Here is a 13522-nt window from a genome sequence, read left to right on the forward strand (position 1 = left end):
GCATAATAAATATGAAGCGTGATATAAACAAGGATTGCATAAATGTGTGATGACGGAGCGAAAAAAACAAAGTCAACCCTTTGTTAGACTTTTTGCCTGATCCCTGGTGCTAAGCACCAGCATCTCTCTACCCTTAACCAGCTGGCACTTATACTGGGACTACTCCGAGAGGTATTCACTTGCTAGTCTTCCCGCAGCAAACTCCAGACCCCCATAGTGGATATGAGAAGGAGTTGCCTTCACAAGTCAATTTACCATTAAATTGAATGTGAAAGTAAAGTCAAACAGTATCCCTCACTAGTTTCCTGCAGAAGTATTTATCGGTACATATGTTCCTTACTACTACTATCCTGATCTCTCTTTAAAAGGAGAACAAAAGAGACAAAAAGATGTGCTGAATATGCCGTAGAAATCTTTGCTTTATGTTATACTTATTTTCTTTGTATGTCATGCATGTTGTACATGTGCATTTTATAAATTAAGGCTGCTGCTTCTATTTAGGGATGTTCTTAATAAATTCGCAAAAGTTCACATCTCTAGTAGGCTGTAATTTATCACAAAAAGGAAGATAGCAGGAAAGAATAAAAGCATTCTGTGGGTTTATTCTTCACAAATGGTAAGTTATCATAAAACCTACGCAAGAATATATTAAATAATATTACCAAAAGCAGATCTTCCTGCTCCTGCTCATCTCAAAATGGTGTTTCAAATTTCTATGGGTGACATGAGTGGGGGAGGGGAAGTAATGTGGCTAAACCATTTTTTGGTTAGCATGAAGCCCAAACCCTGAATTTAAAGTGCAGCCCTTGAATGAAGTCAGGGGCCTGATCTCTAGCTCTTACAATGTATTGCCCAGTTGGATAAGTGGGCATTTTTTTTGTTTCATGTATCAACATAAAATATAAGAAATAAAGCCCTGCTTGGGGATAGGGCTATAAAGCCGAACACCAGGCATTTAGTTACCCGCTGCTTTTGACTGGCTCTTTGAAGTGCAAAAAGACAAAAAAATTTAGGAAAAACATTTTGGACATGAAGCAAACAATGAATCTCTTGTAGCTGTTCGATGTTTTGTTTTAGTTCCATTTTCTCTTTATTTTAGACTGAATTTTTTTCTTTACTTCATATACATGATAAAAATACAAGGGAAATTATAAAACATAAGATAAAAATAATAATCAGTGCCAATGACATAAGCTACAAATCAGTCCAATCACCTAACCCCCATCCAAAAAAAAACAAACCAACTAATTAAAAAAAAACAACTAGCCATATGGCTACAGTATATGATACAGGTCCGGGTCTCTAAGCTTTTCTACCATTCGGATAAGAGTGAAGTTTAGTATGGATCTTATAATGCTTCTTTTCGCAGAAGTCTGACATATTGTAATTTGTGCTTTATTAAAACTCAAAATCATCTCAATTTCTTCATCTGTTTTCTCTTCTATTCTTCTGAGCGCTGTTGTTTACATTATAAATTACTGCCAGTTTTTGTTCCCCCGAAGTCCATTGCAGCATGAGAAAACTTCTTGGTTTCATCACATATTGCTAGAATCATGACCACTGTACACAGCACATTGAGACGGTGAGTGTGAGTACAAAGTGGAGTTTCAGCTTGGCTCACATCTGATTATTTTTTTTTTTTTTTTAGTTCATAGCAACAGAAAATTGTAGAGAAGCTGAGGATAGATCCGTTACATGACTAACACCAATGGAGTCAGACAGATCACAATGATTATAATGGTTTCCATCAGGCTTCTTGTTAGGATTCTTGGTGTTTATTCTCTACACTGCAATATTGCTGGATGCTGTTTCAATAAAGTTGCCATGCTGACAAATGAAGCTTGAACTAATCAGCTTCTGAAAATGTATATTTAAACCTTCTTCCTCCTCAGGCAGGTGTCTGCTAATTGGTTATAGCTGGTGTGGCTTTCTTAGGCTTGGTTCACACATCAGTATGCCATCCGTCCGTTTGAATTCAGTTTGAGACTAAAAACGGACTGATACACATACTGATTGCATACTGACACCTTTTCATGCGGATAGCAAATGCTGTCCATCCCTTAGAGGACAGATAAGCGAATTAAAAGTAGAATTTGGATTGGATACTGCAAATCTGCTTGTCTTCTAATTTTGGCCCTGACATTATCTCTCGGGAACAGACTTTTGCCTTGTTGCTGACAATCCACTTGTCTTGTGATTCGGCCTCTGATGTTACCTCTTGAACTGGCTTTTTTAACTTGGGCGTTCAATCTCCTGATTATTTTTCCAGGTTCTGATCTACCTTGGGTGGGGTCTGGTTTGATTTCATTGTGTGGAATGTTTATTTCTTGTACCAGTTTCTGTGGTGATAACTTGGAGTTCAAATTCCACACAAGTCCAGCTGGCTTCACGGCTATCTTAAGTGATAGCGAGCGATTGTCTCGGATCTATCTCTCTGTATAGGATTTAAACAGCTAGTTCTACTGCTCTCTGCAATTTCTGATATTTGTTCCAGAGACTCTACTATAACACTTCTGTTATGTGTCCACCAATTTACCAAACAAAACGCGGAGCTTACAGGACTTCCAGATTTTTACACCTGAATCTATTGTTTTTAGACTTTAAATAAATCCACTACACATCCGTAGGTGGGTGCATTGGTTCACTGTGCAAGGGGCTTGTGCTGTGAACACACTGAGGTGTAGTACTATAAAGTTCAGTATTACATGTCTATTAAATCTCTATACACTCCAGAAGAATTTCTGTAACATATGGCATTGATGCTAGCCTTATACAGCAGCTTACAGACTGATAGCATGGTTTCTTTATCTGTTCTGTCCTCCCATAGTGATAACACAGTCCCTAACTGCTGTGCCTTATATTTGGGTCACCGTTACATTCATGTCAGATTGAACCAGTCTGAACACTCTCTAATAATCCTTTCCATTTATTCAGATCTGGATGAAAATCTTTGAGATTACGAAACTTAAACCACTTTATCCATCAACAATAACTTTGTTCTCTGAAAAAGAATGGGCCTCTTTACATGTTGACATAGTTGCAGGCACCAAAGATCTGCCGTATCATTGGCTAATTTAATGTTTATCTGATAAAATTGTCACTGAGCTATATATTTTCAGCTATTTATTTTCTGCCATGTATTTTCAGGCAGTTTCTGCAAAATTCTCTCTTCTGGGTAAGTTTCAACTTTAAGAGTAATTTTTCCAACACATTCCTGATGTTTTACTCAACAGATGAGAAAAGCCACCATAAAAGCTATGATTCTGTATTATTCTTCAACTCCCACAGTCTGCCACAGTGTCAGGATAAATTTAATCCTTATTCAAGTTTCCAGTAAACAATCCACTCCCATGTCATACCGATTCCTCATCGTGATTTCATCTTAAATAGTGTTCAGATTGAAGGTTCCAAGATTCCTCTGTTTATTTCAGTATGTGTCATGCTGTAATTCATACAAATACAATGCTATACACATTAGACAATAAACCAACAACTGAGAATAAAAATACCAAAAATTAAAAGTTGCATGTGCGCTGCCACAAAAAGCTTTGTATATTTTAGATTTTCACATATTATACAAAAGTGGTGACATAACATACTTTAATTTATAAAGTTGCACTAAGAGCCCATTTAGGCCCCTTTCTCAGTTAGTCTTAATAACCCAGGCCAGAGCCTCTGCTGCATTCTGTGGAGGCTGCCGGCCCACTCTGTTGCTGGCACGCGTTAGCGCTTCCGGTCTCCTCCTGGTTATTCAGATATTCTGGTGACAGCTCCTCCTGCGCTTCCATTGCTATCCTGACCCTAAACGTTCTGTGAGTCCTCTGTGTTCCTGTGTATAACCTCGGCTTGCCTTCCAAACTATCTCTCCTTGACCTCCTGATTTGGCTACCTTCTGACCTCCTGTAGATGACCTTGGCTTGTTTCCTGACTACTCCTTCTTGACCTTTGCTTGGCTTCTCCGTGACCTCTTGTGTATGACCCGGCTCTCCTGCCTACGCACTTGCTTCTCCCTCCTACAACCACGTGACCTCCTGTGTACCAACTTGGCCTTTACGACCTTTCTGCCGTGCTTCTGCTAACTTCAGAACATCTCTCTCAGTCCTGACCAGCTCTCCCGTCTGCTCAGGTTAGTGTTTCTGGGTTTTCTGGGTCCTCTATTACTTGGGGTGCACTGAGTGTGTGGCGCTCTCTGGGCAGTTGTGGTTCTGGGTCCCAGAATTTATCAAGTCCAACTCCACCATCAGGAACTCTGGCAAAGACCTCTGGGGCCTGGTTCCGCTCTGGTTAGGAGAGTGTTGTACACTCAGGACTGTTTTTGCCTCAGTGTTTAGGGATTCTGGTAGTCCAGGACTTACTGTCCATTATTGTCGCATCAGGTTCCTAACAGTTAACATTTCATCAGTATTCTGCATCAGTATTTGTAAGACTATGTTCACATCTGCATCGGTAACCAGTTCTTCTGGTTTATCAGAGGAGCAGAATAACGGAAAAACAGACTGCAAAAATAGCACACACAAAAGGAACCCGAGGGATGCCATGACCATAATGGGGGTACTTCGTTGTGTCCATCAAATGTCCATGTTTTTTAACTGAAATAACTGGATGAAAAAAATCAGGCCTGCAGCACTTTTTCATCTGGCAATTAATTTTTGATGAATCTGTGCCACATGGACCCTTGGCACATACTGTATGTGAATTTAGCCTAAGTCAAAACCAGAAGTGGAACCTACACGGAGGATATAATGTAAAGATTTAGACCTCTCTTGTGTTTCTGACTCTATCCTAGTTTTGGTTTACAATTACTGTTGCGAAATCCAAAATAAAACCAAATACTTGAGATGTAAGAGTGCCATTACACAGGCAGATATAATCTGCCCATAATGAACATCAGACGGTGCCCATTTACTTACATTTACATTGCGCAGTCATGGCTGGTATGTTTAGACATAAAGTTCTTTGTATCTTAGCTCGCCCCTATACATTGCATTATTATCGGCAGCACATCCTCATACATGATGCCAAGAAATTATTTTTACATCATCATAAATAAGAAATGAGCGATTTGTCGTCTGATCAACAGGCATGTTTACATGGGCAATGACTGTGAAGAAATGTTTGTACAAACCATTGCATATGTAAATGGCTTTAAGTTTAAGGCTCCAAAGATTCCACAGCAGCCAAATAGTAGGGAATAAAGACTGTTTGGAGGGTTGCTTATTTTGGCATTTAAGAAGAAAATAAACAACAAAAAAACAGTACAAGGGTGAGATCACACTGAGTATACGCCAGCTTATTCTGAACATAAAACACGTTCAGAATCAGCGGCGTATAAAGCAGTTCCCATTCATTTCTATGGGAGCCAGCATACGAGCGCTCCCCATAGAAATGAATGGGCTGCTTTTTTCACTACGAGCACTCCCACTGAAGTGAATGGGATGTGCTGGCGTGTACGGCTAGCTCTGCTCATGCCGAGCCGTACATGCGAACACTTTCCATTCACTTCAATGGGAGCGCTCGTAGTGAAAAAAGCAGCCCATTCATTTCTATGGGGAGCGCTCGTATGCCGGCTCCCATAGAAATGAATGGAACTGCTTTATACGCCGCTGATTCTGAACGTGTTTTATGTTCAGAATAAGCTGGCGTATACTCAGTGTGAACTCACTCCAAATGTGTCCATAGTGTTTAAGTCACAGTCAGAGAACCTGTAGACTCCTACATTTCCTTTATATTCTGTTCTACCTGAAGACTATTATAAGCAACAAGTAATTGTATCCACAGACTTAATACTTGGCAATACTTGTTCCAGATGTACCTAGCAAAAGGCAAAACTCCAGACTATGCAAAAACAAAAAACTGAAATAAACGTACATGTGCAAATCTGCTGCAACTGCAGTGCAAAATCACACAAATAAGGTTCAGAAGCCCTTGCACTGCCAAGATAAAGTTGTGATCAAAACATAGTACATACATGGTTTGAGACAGAATTTAAAAAATCTTCTCAGTTGAAAGCCTTAACATTAGGTAAATAAAACCTCAGATGAACAGCAACATACAACAGCTTCCATGTTTCAAAAACTAGGCCAATATCAGAAGCAATGTGTGAATTATGTACCCGCTTACTTCTATGGGCATTGAGGTGCTGCTAATTAAATGCCCTAGATTAATTAATCCTTTGCAAGTGTGGCCAAGTCTGGGGCCGCTCAGTGGTTAGCACTGCAGCCTTTTCTGGATGGGACTCACATTCAGGCGAGTGTTAACACAATGCCAAGAGGGACATACATCTGCATTGATCTTAACAAAACAATTTTTGCTGCCCATCAGTCTGCAAAGGGTTGTAAGGCCATCCAAACAATTTGAAGTCTATCATTCTACAGTGAGAAATATTAGTCACAAGTGGAAAAAACTCAAGACAGTTGGCAATCTTCCCAGGAGTGGACGTCCCAGCAGATTCACCCCAAAGGTCAGACTATGCAAAGCTCAGAGAAACTTCAAAAAGACTCTCCAGGCCTCAGCTGAAGTTCATGACAATACAATTAGAAAAAGGCTTTGTATGGCTTGTCTGGAAGGGATGCCAGGAGAAAGCCTCTTCTTTCTAAAAAGAACTTGGTGTCATGTCATAATTAGGACTTCTAGAACAATTTTCTTTGGACAAACGAGACCAAAGTTGAAATGTTTGACCGTAATGCACAGCGCAGCATGGTGAAAACACAAAACACAGCATATGCGAGCCTTGAGTTTACGCTCTGCTCATTCAGACATGTAAACACGTGTCAAAGTGCCCGCTGTATAACACAATCCCATAGACTTCAATGTGTGCCGCTCTTACGCACGCTGCACATTGAAATCAATGGGTTTAAAAGCCTCCCACTGATTTCAATGTGCAGTGCGCATAAGAGCGGCACACATTGAAGTCTATGGGATTGTGTTTTAAAGCGGTCACTTTGACACGTGTTTACTAGGGTTGAGCCGATCTTGATTTTTCAGGATCGATTTTAAAATCCGATTTCCGATCGTTTTTCATTCGAACCCGATCTCGATCCCAATTCCGATCCCAATGCAAGTCAATGGGATTTTTTTATTAATCGGAGATCAGATTTTAAAAGCAATGCTATTCACTATACAGCATGGAATCTAACAATTGTTAGAATCCACGCTGTGTAGTGAATCACTAAAGTAGCCAGAGGATTTTTTTTTAATCCTCTGGCTACTTAGTCCCCCCTGGTGTCCACTTACCTCCAGAGATGGCTGGTCCTGTGCCCCGTGCCTTCATTCTTCGCCTCGCTGCTGCTCCACGCTGCTTTTCTTCCTTCGCTGCCCCCTCCCTGCCAGGTTAGGAGAGTATGGGCGGGTTAGAAGAGTGTGGACGGGTACTGGGAGGGGAGACGTCACATCTCCCCGCCCTGTACCCGCCCACACTCTCCTAAGCCACAAGCCCCGCCTACCTAGCGCTTTAAACACTAACCTGGGAGGCGGTGCAGTGTGGCAAGAAGAAGGAGGGCACCGGAGCAGCCATCTCTAGATGTAAGTAGCTGCTAGAGATTTAGTTTAGCCTTCCATTCGAATGAATGGAGGCAGCCGGCGCGCAGGGGGTTAAGGCTGTGTGTCAGCTGCTTCCATTCATTCCTATGGAACTGCAGTGGAGCCTTCACACTGAATATACAGTACAGCGTATACTCAGTGTGAAGGCTAAGCAAAGCATTGTGGGAAAAATCACCGATCTCGATCCCACATAAAAAGATTGTGTTCGGAATTCTGATGGCGATCGTGAAATTTTCTCGATCGCCAATCGGAATCCGATCTTTTCCGAACACGATCGCTCAACCCTAGTGTTTACGTGTCTGAATGAGCGGAGCGTAAACTCCGTGTGAAGGCTTCCTATGAGGGCAAACACCTCATACCGACTGTCAGGTATGGTGTTGGAAGGGTGATGATATTTGCTTCATTTAAAGCCATGGGACCTGGAGACCTAGCAATTATAGTTTCCACCATAAACTCCTCTGTAAGCCATAATATTCCACAGTGAAAAGTGAGGCCAACTATCCAACAGCTATAGCCAGATTGAATCTGGATCATGTAACACAGCCATGATCCCAAGCACACCAGCAAATCTGCAGCAAAATTTATCTATGAACGAATAGATAAACTGCTGAAAATGAGACAAAATCCCTGGTCAGTGAATTTGCAGTTGGCCAATGTTATTAATGGTGTGCCCTCTCCCACACTCCCTATCAGACATACTTATAGGGAATTTATAGTGTAGACAATATCTGTAAAGCGCGGTGTAATATGATGGTACTATATAAGTAAGCTAAATAAATGTCAGAGCTATTGCTACTAGAGATGGTTCTACAAGCTGTTGATTCAGGGGGTGGACATAGGTTTTTATACATGACTTTCTTTTCCACTCTGGCTTTACTTTTGTAATATGAATAAATATTGAAACGGTGGAATCTGTTGTGTTTGTTGTTCATCTGAGGTTGTATTTGTCTAAAGTGTTTTTATTATATACCTTATTCCTGACTGTGTATGCAAACATCGAGTTTATGGGTTATTTTATATGGCATTACTGCTGTAGCTACTATGCTTAATGAATATACCTACTATGCTTATGAAAGGGAGTTAGCAATCGGTGCCAGACTGCTGCTGCCAAGGCAAACAAAATCATAGCATGCATCAAAGGAGGTCCAGATGTACAAGATGAAAATATAGTTTTACCCTTACATATATCACTAACTATTGACCACATATGGAATATCATTTTGAACATACTGTAGATGAACAGAAAATGGTTCAGAGAGAGATGGCAAAGGCAATAAAGAGAATGTGTAGACTGCAGTATGTTTTTTGTTTTTGTTGGTTTTTTGTTTCCCATTCCTATTGAGGCCACTTAATTTGACAACATATTAGGACATTGTTAATGGTTTGGAGATCCCACTAAATTGGTTGCCCAGGGGTTTCCAATCACCTTGATACATATTTGTTGGACACTGGGATCTATAATAATACATGCATTTTTGTTTTTTAGGCCAAGGCCCCAAATAGCTAGTCACAGACAAAAAACACCACGGAAAAGACTGTGGCGGAAATTCATTGCGTTTTTTTTCTGCAGCGTTTTTCACAGAAAGTCACCAGAGTTGGGGCAACACAGTGGCTCAGTGGTTAGCACTGCAGCATTGCAGCGCTGGAGTCCTGGGTTCAAATCCACCAGGAACAACATCTGCAAGGAGTTTGTATGTTCTCCCCATGTTTGCATGGATTTCCTGCCATTCTACAAAGACATACTGATAGGGGGAAAAAAAATGTACATTGTGGGCCCTATATGGGGCTCGCAATCTACATTAAAAAAAAAAGTCACCAGAGTTTTCATCTGCGAACTTTCTGTGTCTGGTGTGCATGGGGTGGGGGGTGCCGCGGGAGGGGGATGCCAATTGACCCCCATATGCATATGCACAGATGTACATACGTCTCAGTATACTGCACCCAGGGGGCAGGGATGCACAGGTAGGGGAGGGGGGCCTGGGGCACAGAATGGGGAAGAGCGCTGGCCAGGGGTGAGTGCTATGTAGGGGGACCGCGGGGGCAAGCGGGGCGGAAAGAGGGGCGGGGGCGCACACAGGGACGGTGCACAGGCTCATGCCACGGATCATACAAACAGCACTTGGCCAACTATCCACGGCTCAGCGCCAACACCATCCCACAGTCGTGGGCAGATGCTAGTATACATACATACATACATATATATATATATATATATATATATATATATATATATATATATAATGTATACATTCGTGTATTCTATATGCTTGGGAATATCAAAAATCTATTTGTTATAAACAAAGTTTTAAAGCAATATACATTTTTCAATCAATTGTACTGAAGAATTGTATATAGCATAATAGTAACCTAATACGATCTTTGATACTTGTAGGGAAAAAAAATAAATATAAATAAAAAGAAAAAGGAACAAAGAAATAAGCTAATGGGGTAAAACTAGGTCACCAAATTCTTTGTAAGTGAAAGAAATAACAGATCTCTGGAAAGGTGGAGAATCAAATGTCTTTGCCTTTTATCCTATTCATATTTCATATTTTTTAAAGAGAAAAGTAAAAATAAACATTCCTGTAGCAATTTCCCTCTCAGCATTTTCAGAAACATTAAAGAAAACTAGCAGGGCCAAGCGCACATGCAAGTAGATCATGCTGTGTAAGCTTTCCCACAGAAGGCTCCCGAAATATGTCAACCCTGACCTACATTACTTCCAGATCTGGGCCTCTTAGCACAGACAGCCAATTGTGCTGCCCTGTGTGGTGAGATTGGAACATGATAAACATTGACTAGGAAATATATTTTGGCTGTCAACTTCTTCCCTTACCTGAACCTCTGCTCGAGGTGCTAAGTGTAGATTTTTGCGTGCCGCCTTTGACAAATAAAAGTAGATGCAACCATTAAACAGAGAGCGGAAGGTGAGACATTAAACATCAACACTAATTATCACTGGCACGAGTGTGCGCCATGTCAGCAATGATTCCAGAGCTGATGCAATATTTGCCTCCACACTGTCAGGTGCTCGTGTCAATGCAAAGTATAGCCATGATTTCTTACAGTGGGGCAAAAAAGTATTTGGTCAGTCACCAATAGTGCAAGTTCCACCACTTAAAAAGATGAGAGGCGTCTGTAATTTACATCATAGGTAGACCTCAACTATGAGAGACAAAATGAGAAAACAAATCCAGAATTTAGAAGAATTTATTTGCAAATTATGGTGGAAAATAAGTATTTGGTCAGTAACAAAATTTCATCTCAATACTTTCCTTTGTTGGCAATGACAGAGGTCAAACCTTTTCTGTAAGTCTTCACAAGGTTGGCACACACTGTTGTTGGTATCTTGGCCCATTCCTCCATGCAGATCTCCTCTAGAGCAGTGATGTTTTGGGGCTGTCACATGGCAACACGGACTTTCAACTCCCTCCAAAGGTTTTCTATAGGGTTGAGATCTGGAGACTGGCTAGGCCACTCCAGAACCTTGAAATGCTTCTTACAAAGCCACTCCTTCGTTGCCCTGGCGGTGTGCTTTGGATCATTGTCATGTTGAAAGACCCAGCCACGTTTCATCTTCAATGCCCTTGCTGATGGAAGGAGGTTTGCACTCAAAATCTCACGATACATGGCCCCATTCATTCTTTCATGTACCCGGATCAGTCATCCTGGCCCCTTTGCAGAGAAACAGCCCCAAAGCATGATGTTCCCACCCCCATGCTTTACAGTAGGTATGGTGTTTGATAGATGCAACTCAGTATTCTTTTTCCTCCAAACACGAAAAGTTGTGTTTCTACCAAACAGTTCCAGTTTGGTTTCATCAGACCATAGGACATTCTCCCAATACTCTTTGGATCATCCAAATGCTCTCTAGCAAACCAGACGGGCCCAGACATGTACTGGCTTAAGCAGTGGGACACGTCTGGCACTGCAGGATCTGAGTCCCTGGCGGCGTAGTGTGTTACTGATGGTAGGCTTTGTTACATTGGTCCCAGCTCTCTGCAGTTCATTCACTAGGTCCCCCCGCGTGGTTCTGGGATTTTTGCTCACCGTTCTTGTGATCATTTTGACCCCACGGGGTGAGATTTTGCGTGGAGCCCCAGATCGAGGGAGATTATCAGTGGTCTTGTATGTCTTCCATTTTCTAATTATTGCTCCCACAGTTGATTTCTTCAATCCAAGCTGGATGCCTATTGCAGATTCAGTCTTCCCAGCCTGTGCAGGGCTACAATTTTGTTTCTGGTGTCCTTTGACAGCTCTTTGGTCTTCACCATAGTGGAGTTTGGAGTCTGACTGTTTGAGGGTGTGCACAGGTGTCTTTTTATACTGATAACAAGTTTAAACGGGTGCCATTACTACAGGTAATGAGTGGAGGAAAGAGGAGACTCTTAAAGAAGAAGTTACAGGTCTGTGAGAGCCAGAAATCTTGATTGTTTGTAGGTGACCAAATACTTATTTTCCACCATAATTTGAAAAAAAATTCTTACAAAATCAGACAATGTGATTTTCTGGATTTGTTTTCTCATTTTGTCTCTTATAGTTGAGGTCTACCTATGATGTAAATTACAGACGCCTCTCATCTTTTTAAGTGGTGGAACTTGCACTATTGGTGACTGACTAAATACTTTTTTGCCCCACTGTATACAGCACAAACTCACCTTCAGTTTCCCAAGTTATCTTCAAAATGCATGGTCATTGGAAATACCACCAGAAGACTTGAGCAGGCCAGCAGTGCACATGGCAGGTCCTTAATATGGAGGTGCCCATGTGCTGCCACATAGGCTTCAGCAGGTGCACAGAAATGTCACTATCCATTTGGCGTCCAGTAGTGCATGCCCATATGCCTCTATATCAGGGGTCGACAACCCCTGGCACGCATGCCAAGAGTGGCACGCGAGGCATATTTTGCTGGCACGACAGGCAGCCTGCAACTTTCATACACTAATTGAGAGAGAGAGCGTCCCTTCAGTGCTCTGCTACAGCTGGGGTGTAGGACACGCCCTCCTCTCACTGCCCACCAATCAGAGGTGAGCCTCTCACTGTACAGGATAAGGGCTCCCTGGACCTGCTGCTACACGTGAAGAGGAGCTCCTGCCGTCTGCAGCCCTGAGGAGGAGAGGAAGCAAAGTGAAAGTAAACACAACACCAGGTACGTGTGTGTTACTAACTATTCTCATTAATGCCAGGCATTTGGGGTTATTAATTTAGTTTTAGTAACTTCATGTGCCTCACATTAATAGCAGTTAACCCCATCATGTCCCTCACATTAACCCCTGTGTGGCTCACATAAGGGTTACTGATGTGTGAGACATCCTCCTTCAAGCATGCTGTTATAACCCCGCTACTGAAAAAACCCTCCCTGGACCCATCCTGTGCTGCTAACTATCGACCCGCCTCTAACCTCCCCTTCATCTCTAAACTTTTGGAACGCCTGGTTTATTCTCGGTTAATCCGTTATCTCTCTGCTAACTCTCTGCTTGACCCCTTACAATCTGGTTTCCGCGCTCTGCACTCTACTGAAACAGCTCTCACAAAAGTCTCTAATGATCTACTAAAGGCTAAATCCAATGGTGACTTCTCTCTTCTTATTCTTCTGGACCTCTCTGCAGCTTTTGACACTGTTGACCATCAACTTCTCCTCACTATGCTCCGCTCAGTCGGCCTCAATGACACTGCGCTCTCCTGGTTCTCCTCTTATCTCTCAGACCGCACTTTCAGTGTGTCATTCGCAGGCTCTGTTTCCTCCCCTCTTTCCCTTGCTGTTGGGGTTCCTCAGGGCTCGGTCCTCGGCCCCCTGCTCTTTTCTCTCTACACAGCCCCCATTGGACAAACCATCGCCAGATTTGGCTTCAGGTACCATCTTTATGCTGATGACACCCAATTATACACATCTTCCCGTGACATCACCCCTGCACTCATACAGAACACCAGTGACTGTCTCTCTGCTGTCTCTAATATCATGTCCTCGCTCTATCTGAAACTA

The sequence above is a fragment of the Leptodactylus fuscus genome, chromosome 1 (assembly GCF_031893055.1).
Source record: "Leptodactylus fuscus isolate aLepFus1 chromosome 1, aLepFus1.hap2, whole genome shotgun sequence".
Taxonomy (NCBI): domain Eukaryota; kingdom Metazoa; phylum Chordata; class Amphibia; order Anura; family Leptodactylidae; genus Leptodactylus; species Leptodactylus fuscus.